We start from the raw sequence: 9,737 nt of genomic DNA, 5'->3' as shown, positions 1-9,737 counted from the left end.
GGGGTGACACCCCAATATAGAGAGAACATTGTATATACGGATATGATGGGGGAGGGGTGACACCCCAATATAGAGAGAACATTGTATATACAGATATGATGGGGGGGTGACACCCCAATATAGAGAGAACATTGTATATACAGATATGATGGGGGAGGGGTGACACCCCAATATAGAGAGAACATTGTATATACGGGTATGATGGGGGAGGGGTGACACCCCAATATAGAGAGAACATTGTATATACGGATATGATGGGGGAGGGGTGAAACCCCAATATAGAGAGAACATTGTATATACGAGTATGATGGGGGGGGGTGACACCCCAATATAGAGAGAACAGTGTATATACGGATATGATGGGGGAGGGGTGACACCCCAATATAGAGAGAACATTGTATATACGGATATGATGGGGGAGGGGTGACACCCCAATATAGAGAGAACATTGTATATACAGATATGATGGGGGAGGGGTGACACCCCAATATAGAGAGAACATTGTATATACGGATATGATGGGGGAGGGGTGAAACCCCAATATAGAGAGAACATTGTATATACAGATATGATGGGGGAGGGGTGACACCCCAATATAGAGAGAACATTGTATATACAGATATGATGGGGAGGGGGGACACCCCAATATAGAGAGAACATTGTATATCAGATATGATGGGGGAGGGGTGAAACCCCAATATAGAGAGAACATTGTATATACAGATATGATGGGGGAGGGGTGAAACCCCAATATAGAGAGAACATTGTATATACAGATATGACGGGGGAGGGGTGACACCCCAATATAGAGAGAACATTGTATATACAGATATGGCGGAGGGGTGACACCCCAATATAGAGAGAACATTGTATATACAGATATGATGGGGGAGGGGTGACACCCCAATATAGAGAGAACATTGTATATACAGATATGATGGGGGAGGGGTGACACCCCAATATAGAGAGAACATTGTATAGACAGATATGATGGGGGAGGGGTGAAACCCCAATATAGAGAGAACATTGTATATACAGATATGATGGGGGAGGGGTGACACCCCAATATAGAGAGAACATTGTATATACAGATATGATGGGGGGGGGGGTGACACCCCAATATAGAGAGAACGTATATACAGATATGATGGGGGGGTGACACCCCAATATAGAGAGAACATTGTATATACAGATATGAAGGGGAGGGGGGACACCCCAATATAGAGAGAACATTGGATACACGGATATGATGGGGGAGGGGTGACACCCCAATATAGAGAGAACATTGTATATACAGATATGATGGGGGAGGGGTGACACCGCAATATAGAGAGAACATTGTATATACAGATATGATGGGGGAGGGGTGACACCCCAATATAGAGAGAACATTGTATATACAGATATGATGGGGGAGGGGTGACACCCCAATATAGAGAGAACATTGTATATACAGATATGATGGGGGAGGGGTGACACCCCAATATAGAGAGAACATTGTATATACAGATATGATGGGGGAGGGGTGACACCCCAATATAGAGAGAACATTGTATATACAGATATGATGGGGGAGGGGTGACACCTTATACATCAGAGGCCAAACTATGGGCAGCACAGAGGCTTAATGGTTAGCCTTGCAGCACTGGGGTCCTTGGTTCAAATCCTGACCAGCACCCTATCTGCATGGAGTTTGCATGTTCTCCCTGTGCCTGCGTGGGTTTCCTCCGGGTACTCCAGTTTCCTCCCACACTTCAAAAACAGGCAACCTCACATTGGTGGTGTAGTGGTTAGCATAGCTGTTTTCCAAGCAGCTGACCTGGGTTCGATTCCCAGCCAATGTAATATCCAACATGGCTGCTTCGCCTCCTTAGTATTGGCGTGATAATTCTGAGACTGATATTATTTATAGCAATGATAATAATAATTCCAACAATATCCACAACTATCATGATAATAATATTCATAGTAGAAATAATATTTATAATGAGAATAATCCCAATAATAATGGCAATAATAGGATTAGAAATGGAAATAATATATATATTTATTTGTAGGTGAGAAGCAAATACAATAAAACGTAGAGCTAGTTTGGTCCTTCCTGGGTCTCTTTGCTTCTCTCTGCAATGCAGACAGATCATGGCTGGTGGAAGGAACCAGCTGGGTGCTTTACAGAGCTTCCTGAAAACATCACAGCACCCGGCCTCAGTACTCCTCCCAAGAGCCCTGATGTAACCAATGGGCTAGCTTGTGGGAGGAGTTATGCCAGAAATCATCGCAATCCCCTGAGTGGCGGCCATCAGTCTGGAAGAGTGGGCGTTTCTAGGAAGGCAACATTTGCATACATGCTGACCTAGGTGCCGCCCTCATGTGATGCTGAGCCTCCACGATTGGTGGAACTGAAATCCAGTGAATGAAAGGGCGGGGCCAAGGACAGTCAGACTGAGGAGGAAAGTGGTAGATAATGCTGGACGTCCTCCAGCCAGGAAAGCAGACGGAGCTCTATCTGACTGGCTGCAGCTTCTAATGCACACTGTGAGAAGCTCACAGTGTGCAGTGAAATCAGAGTAAGCCATTTTACTACAGGAGAGGAGTCGGTACAACTGTGCAAGACTGGCGGGGGGCCGGAGGGGGGATTTATTGTACCGTCATTGGTTATAATGTATGAGAAATCGTTGTCCTTGGGGCTCATCTTGAACACAGCCCATGCCAGAGCTTTCCTTCCTCAGGGAAGCATAAGGCCCCACACATGGACCCACAGCTTGCTTCACAATGAGGGTTTGGGGCCTAATAGTAACAGTTCCCTTTATCCAGTTTCATTCCATATTTCTTCAAACCAACATCTTCGCAATGTGGAACAAACAATTCCGACCCCCGGATTGTCAAATGCTTTTTATACAGCCAGAGAAAGCTATCCCTGGCATGTTGGATCTCCAATTTTGTCCTAGAATTGAGAATGTTGTTCCTTTACATACCCTGGACAAACTGGGACAGAGGCTATAACTCCCAAATTTTCAAGGGGGGACCTGGTCTCCAGAGGAACCTAAACTCCTCATCAATCATCTGGAACTGAGAGCCATCAGATTGACATCTGACATTGAATTCACTTTCTGCAGGGTCACCTGGTTAGCATGCAGTTGGACAATGCCAGAGCACTGGCCTACATAAACCATCGGGGGGGCACCAGAAGTCAAGCTGCCCTAAGACAAATACACTACATTGCCCGCAGTATTGAGCTGCCGGCCTTCACACGCACATGAACTTTAATGGCCCCCAGTCTTAGTCCGTAGGGTTCAATATTGAGTTGGCCCCCCCCCACACACATGACCTTTAATGGCCCCCCAGTCTTAGTCTGTAGGGTTCAATATTGAGTTGGCCCTGCCCTTCCCACACACATGACATTTAATGGCCCCCCAGTCTTAGTCCGTAGGGTTCAATATTGAGTTGGCCCTGCCCTTCCCACACACATGACATTTAATGGCCCCCCAGTCTTAGTCCGTAGGGTTCAATATTGAGTTGGCCCTGCCCTTCCCACACACATGAACTTTAATGGCCCCCCAGTCTTAGTCCGTAGGGTTCAATATTGAGTTGGCCCCGCCCTTTCCACGCACATGACCTGTAATGGCCCCCCAGTCTTAGTCTGTAGGGTTCAATATTGAGTTGGCCCCGCCCTTTCCACGCACATGACCTGTAATGGCCCCCCAGTCTTAGTCCGTAGGGTTCAATACTGAGTTGCCCCCCCCCACACACATGACCTTTAATGGCCCCCCAGTCTTAGTCCGTAGGGTTCAATATTGAGTTGGCCCTGCCCTTCCCACACACATGACATTTAATGGCCCCCCAGTCTTAGTCCGTAGGGTTCAATATTGAGTTGGCCCTGCCCTTCCCACGCACATGTCCTGTAATGGCCCCCCAGTCTTAGTCCGTAGGGTTCAATATTGAGTTGGCCCTGCTCTTCCCACACACATGACATTTAATGGCCCCCCCAGTCTTAGTCCGTAGGGTTCAATATTGACTTGGCCCCGCCCTTTCCACGCACATGACCTGTAATGGCCTCCCAGTCTTAGTCCGTAGGGTTCAATATTGAGTTGGCCCCGCCCTTTCCACGCACATGACCTTTAATGGCCCCCCAGTCTTAGTCCGTAGGGTTCAATATTGAGTTGGCCCCGCCCTTTGCAGCTATAACAGCTTCAACTCTTCTGGGAAGGCCGTCCACAAGGTTTAGGAGGGTGTCTATGGGGAGGTTGGACCATTCTTCCAGAAGCACATTTGTCAGGTCAGGCTGTGCACTGCAATTGCCTTAGATCTGAAATGAGGCGAACCTCTACTGATTTCTTTCATCGAATCATGTGCAAACAAAAATGTTTTTTTGTTTTTTGTTTTTTTTTCCATGTTCCACTCAGATCTAGAGCAATTATACTTTCAGTGCACAGCCTTTTTTGTAGAGCAACAATTCTTTTTTTTCAGATCCTTAGAGAGTTCTTTGCCATGAGGTGCCATGTTGAACTTCCAGTGACCAGTATGAGAGAGTGAGAGCGATAACACCAAATTTAACACACCTGCTCCCCATTCACACCTGAGACCTTGTAACACTAATGAGTCACATGACATTGGGGAGGAGAAATGGCTAATTGGGCCCAATTTGGACATTTTCACTTAGGGGTGTACTCACTTTTGTTGCCAGCAGTTTAGACATTAATGGCGGTGTGTTGAGTTATTTTGAGGGGACAGCAAATGTACATGTTATACAAGCTGTACAGTGCCTGACCTGACAAATGTGCTTCTGGAAGAATGGTCCAACCGTCCCATAGACACCCTCCTAAACCTTGTGGACGGCCTTCCCAGAAGAGTTGAAGCTGTTATAGCTGCAAAGGGTGGAGCCAACTCAATATTGAACCCTACGGACTAAGACTGGGGGGCCATTAAATGTCATGTGTGTGGAAAGGGCGGGGCCAACTCAATATTGAACCCTACGAACTAAGACTGGGGGGCCATTAAAGGTCATGTGTGTGGAAAGGGCAGGGCCAACTCAATATTGAACCCTACGGACTAAGACTGGGGGGCCATTAAATGTCATGTGTGTGGAAAGGGCGGGGCCAACTCAATATTGAACCCTACAGACTAAGACTGGGGGGCCATTAAAGGTCATGTGCGTGGAAAGGGCGGGGCCAACTCAATATTGAATCCTATGGACTAAGACTGGGGGGCCGTTACAGGTCATGTGTGTGGGAAGGGCGGGGCCAACTCAATATTAAACCTTACGGACTAAGACTGGGGACTATTAAAGGTCATGTGCGTGGAAAGGGCGGGGCCAATTCAATATTGAACCCTACGGACTGAGACTGGGGGGCCATTAAAGGTCATGTGCGTGGAAAGGGCGGGGCTAACTCAATATTGAACCCTACGGACTAAGACTGGAGGGCCATTAAAGGTCATGTGTGTGGGAAGGGCTGGGCCAGCTCAATATTGAACCCTATGGACTAAGACTGGGATGCCATTAAAGTTCATGTGCGTGGGAAGGGCGGGGCCAGCTCAATATTGAACCCTACGGACTAAGACTGGGGGGCCGTTACAGGTCATGTGTGTGGAAAGGCAGGCGGTCCAATAGTTTTGGCAATATTGTGTATGTGTGTGTACTGTATACATTTTTTTAAAGCAGGCATGTGTATTTTTTTCCCCCAGATTTGTGCAGTGATCCAGTGTGAAAATTCCTGCAATAAAGACCCCTCACTGCTGCTCTCTCTCCTAGTGCAGAGTGACTGGTCTTGTCTCCGCCCCCTCCTGTAGTTTTCTCTAGGCAGCCTGTAGAGGGTGGGGCCTGTTGGGCCCCCTCCCACAGTTCTGCTCTCTACATGGGCTATGTACAGCACCCTGATGACGTTGCTGCTCCGTTTACAAGGGAATAGCTGGACCTGCAGAGGAATTTGATACTCACAAAGGAGATGTATATCCTTTAACTATTCCTTAGTACGTTTAAATATTGTTGTGTTTGGAGTTCAGCTATAAAGGAGCTTTAGATGCAAATTTGTGATTTGCCCCATTAAAGCCCCTTCCCAGCAACGCATGCTCACCTTTCCTATACTTCCCAGTTTTGGAATTTGGGAAAGGCAAACACCTTGGGAGCAAGAAGACATATGGCGCACGCCAAGACGAAAAAAAAAAAAAGCATGGTTATATAGAGTCGTCTCTTACCTAGCGTGTACATGGTGTGCAGTCTGTAATCTTCATTCCCACAGTGAGAGCCGAACATAAGCCTAAAGCATTAAAAAAAAAACAAAAAAAAAAAAACAATCTTCTAGAGCTCATACACTTCGGTCCATATATATTTGGACACAGGCAAACATTTTAGATGTTTTCAGGTATTTACCAAGCTCTAGTTCTATAATGGATATGGGCTGACAGTGCACACTCTCCGGTTTAATTTGAGGGTATGTACATCCACATTGGAGGAAGGGTTCAGGAATTACAGCTCTTAAAGTGTAGCCATCTCCCCTTTTTCAAGGGACCAAAAGTAATTGTACAATTGAATCAAAAGCTGTTTCATGGCCAGGTGTGGGCTACTCCTTCGTTATTTCTTCATCAATAAGCAGGTAAAAGGTCTGGAGTTGATTCTAAGTGAGGTATTTGCATTTGGAATCTATTACTGTGAACCTACATGATGCGTTCAAAGGAGCCGTCCATGCAAGTGAAACAGACCATTGTAAGGCTTCAAAAATGAAACATCCATCAGAGAGATCGCAGCAACATTAGGAGGCCAAATCAACAGTTTGGTCCATTCTGAGGAAAGAACGCACTGGTGAGCCCAGCAACATAAAAAGGCATGGACGTCCATGGAAGACAACAGTGGTGGATGATCGCAGGATCCTCTCTATGGTAAAGGAAAACCCATTCACAACATCCAGACAAGTGAAGGACATTCTCCAGGAGGTGGGCGTATCATTGTCAAAGTCTACAATCAAGAGCAGACTTCACGAGAGCAAATACAGAGGGTTCACCACAAGGTGCAAATACAGAGGGTTCACCGCAAGGTGCAAATGCAGAGGGTTCACCACAAGGTGCAAATACAGAGGGTTCACCGCAAGGTGCAAATACAGAGGGTTCACCGCAAGGTGCAAATACAGAGGGGTCACCGCAAGGTGCAAATACAGAGGGGTCACCACAAGGTGCAAATACAGAGGGTTCACCGCAAGGTGCAAATACAGAGGGGTCACCGCAAGGTGCAAATACAGAGGGTTCACCGCAAGGTGCAAATACAGAGGGGTCACCGCAAGGTGCAAATACAGAGGGGTCACCGCAAGGTGCAAATACAGAGGGTTCACCGCAAGGTGCATATACAGAGGGGTCACCGCAAGGTGCAAATACAGAGGGGTCACCGCAAGGTGCAAATACAGAGGGGTCACCGCAAGGTGCAAATACAGAGGATTCACCGCAAGGTGCAAATACAGAGGGTTCACCGCAAGGTGCAAATACAGAGGGTTCACCGCAAGGTGCAAATACAGAGGGGTCACCGCAAGGTGCAAATACAGAGGGGTCACTGCAAGGTGCAAATACAGAGGGGTCACCGCAAGGTGCAAATACAGAGGGTTCACCGCAAGGTGCAAACCATTCATAAGCCTGAAGAATAGAAAAGCCAGATTAGACTTTGCCAAAAAACATCTAAAAAAAAACAGACCAGTTCTGGAAAAGCGTTCTTTGGACGGATGAAACTAAGATGAATCTGTACCAGAATGACGGGAAGAAGAAAGTGTGGAGAAGACTTAGAACAGCTCATGATCCAAAGCACACAACGTCCTCTGTAGAACATGGTGGAGGCAGTGTGATGGCATGGGCATGCATGGCTTCCAGTGGCACTGGGTCATTGGTAAAGAAAAATAAAATGGTACTGCTCTACCTTAATAACGAATTTGAAATAGGTAAATGAATAGAATGGTAAGAAAAAATGCAGGAAGTGAACAAATAGATGAGTGGATCATAGATATGACTCAATCTAGTGGATGTAAAAGAAATGTACAGTAATATAGACTAGAAAATCTACAATTTCTGGGGAAATTGTGTGAAGTGTTCTTGCAGCCAATCGTAACCAAGGGATTGATGAAATGTAAGCAGTGCACATTGCAAGCCTGACAGAGGGAGAAATGCATTTCATCTTGTATTTTGCAGCTCACAATCAGCCTCGCTGACTCATCTGCCTGTCAGTCATGTTTGGTTGCTATAGCAACTCACTCAGTCAGGAAGCTGACAGGCTTTTGTAAACACACTGCTCCAACTTGCCAACTTCACTGGCGATTGCCATCTTCAAACAGTTGTAGTTTTAAAAGTATAAATGTTACTGCGAAGAGCTTGATATTGCAAGAATCACAAGAAACAGACCTACATTGATGTATAGTATGTCTCTGAAATATTAAAAATGAAGGCACAGTCGCAGTTTAAAAATGTCCCTTAAAATTTCAGGTGGCTGTGAGTGAAGTTTCAATGAAAGTCAATGGGAGGGGTGAGTTGCAAACAAATGGTCATATTGTGCAAACTATCAGGACTATGGCTTAGCTGTGAACATTTTTAGTGGCAGCAGGGATAGCTGAACGTTTTGATATACGATTTGTGTAGGTGGGCTTGAAAATGAGGGAGTGATGGCAGTTTAGAAATTGCCCTTCAAATCTGAGGTGACTAGAGTGGAGTTTCAATGAATGTCAATGGGCGGCGTGAGTTGCAAACAAATGGTCATATTGTGAAAACTATCAGGACTATGGCTTAGCCGTGGACATTGTTAGTGACAGCGGGGATAGATGAACGTTTTGATATAAGATATGTGTAGGTGGACTTGAAAATGAGGGAGTGATGGCAGTTTAGAAATTGCCCTTCAAATTTGAGGTGACTAGAGTGGAGTTTCAATGAATGTCAATGGGCGGCGTGAGTTGCAAACAAATGGTCATATTGTGCAAACTATCAGGACTATGGCTTAGCTGTGAACATTTTTAGTGGCAGCAGGGATAGCTGAATGTTTTGATATACGATTTGTGTAGGTGGGCTTGAAAATGAGGGAGTGATGGCAGTTTAGAAATTGCCCTTCAAATCTGAGGTGACTAGAGTGGAGTTTCAATGAATGTCAATGGGCGGCGTGAGTTGCAAACAAATGGTCATATTGTGAAAACTATCAGGACTATGGCTTAGCCGTGGACATTTTTAGTGGCAGCAGGGATAGCTGAACGTTTTGATAAACGATTTGTGTAGGTGGGCTTGAAAATGACAGAGTGATGGCAGTTTACAAATCATGTTCTGATTTTTCCTTACACCCTGTAGCTGTGCTGTGCTCCCACTCTAGTTGCGCCATTCATTCCTATGGGAAAATTTCACCACAAAAACCGCGATATTTCGTGAACGATTCGGCGAAACGTTCCACAAAGTAACAGCAATCCGATCGGGAACAATCCGCACGTTTTGCTATATTACTTGTCTTTGTAGTGTAAAAACTGTGGGAGGAGTTAGCGTGGCAAATTTGGCTATAATAAGAAACGGAATATATTTGTGAGATAACAATGAGGGTTCCTGGAAGAACACTTAATTAGGATCCCTCAATGGCAAAATATGAATAAAGTGAAAAAATAAACATAAAGGGAATAGCAAGTGAACAAAAAATGAATAAATGAGCTCAATACAGTGAATAATAAAAACTAAGCATGACCTAATTGGCGAATACAATCCAAAAAATATGTAGTAAAGGTACTAAGTTGTATAAAAAC

Source organism: Staurois parvus, unplaced genomic scaffold (assembly GCF_062004578.1).
Source record: "Staurois parvus isolate SC_StPar_1 unplaced genomic scaffold, SC_StPar_1.0 ptg001404l, whole genome shotgun sequence".
Classification (NCBI taxonomy): Eukaryota; Metazoa; Chordata; class Amphibia; order Anura; family Ranidae; genus Staurois; species Staurois parvus.
Note: the sequence above shows the minus strand (reverse complement) of the source record.